Genomic DNA, 951 nt, shown 5'->3' on the forward strand with positions numbered 1-951 from the left:
AGACTTGGGACGTACAATATGATTTAATCTATGAAGAGACGCCAATGGAGATACTAGAAACAAAGATTCATGTACTTAAAAATAGGAAAATTCCTTTAATCAAGGTCCTATGACGTAATCATGGAGTGAAAGAGTCGACTTGGAAAAAGGAAGATGAGATGAAAATCAAGTATTCCAAACTTTTCACTAACCTTTCCTAAATGGTTACTAAACTTTGCAAAAGATTTCCACCGGGTCACTGAACTTTAAAAATCATCCAAGTTATCACTAAACTTTGCAAAATGTTTCCACATGGTCACTGAACTTTAAAAATTACCCCATTCATTACTAAACTTTGCAAAATGTGTGAATGGGGTGATTTTTAAAGTTCAATGACCCCGTGGAAACCATTTGCAAAGTTCAGTGACCATTTGGGTTATTATCTCCTAATTGTTAATTTGCATCTATATGATTTTTCCTTAATAGTTGAGGGATCAAAGCGGAAATCAATAAGCTGTAAATAAAATAGTATACATATTCCTTTCCTTCATGAATTTTTACCAATACAATTTTTGGAAAAGCAAAATAGCTAGAAGCATGATTAATGATATTTATTATTACAAATCCACTTAAGGTGATAGTTATTCAATTTGACTAGGATATTGATATTAATTTTCACAAATCCAATTAAGGTTGTATTTAATTTCACTGGTTACATTAATTATGAAATATTCAATTAAGTTTATTCAATTTGACTAGAATGTTGATATTAATTATCACAAATTCAATTTGATTGGGACATTTTGAAAGTTGATGATATGAATATATTATATTTTTCTTAAACTAATTAGACTTATCACCACACAAATCAAATTACCCTATGTTTACCTATAAATACCAATGCCATGCACATATGTTTACTACAAATTACACTTAGCCACTCACTTTCTCTTCTCCCCCCCCCCCCCCCCA

This window comes from Olea europaea, chromosome 1, assembly GCF_002742605.1.
Source record: "Olea europaea var. sylvestris chromosome 1, O_europaea_v1, whole genome shotgun sequence".
Lineage (NCBI taxonomy): Eukaryota > Viridiplantae > Streptophyta > Magnoliopsida > Lamiales > Oleaceae > Olea > Olea europaea.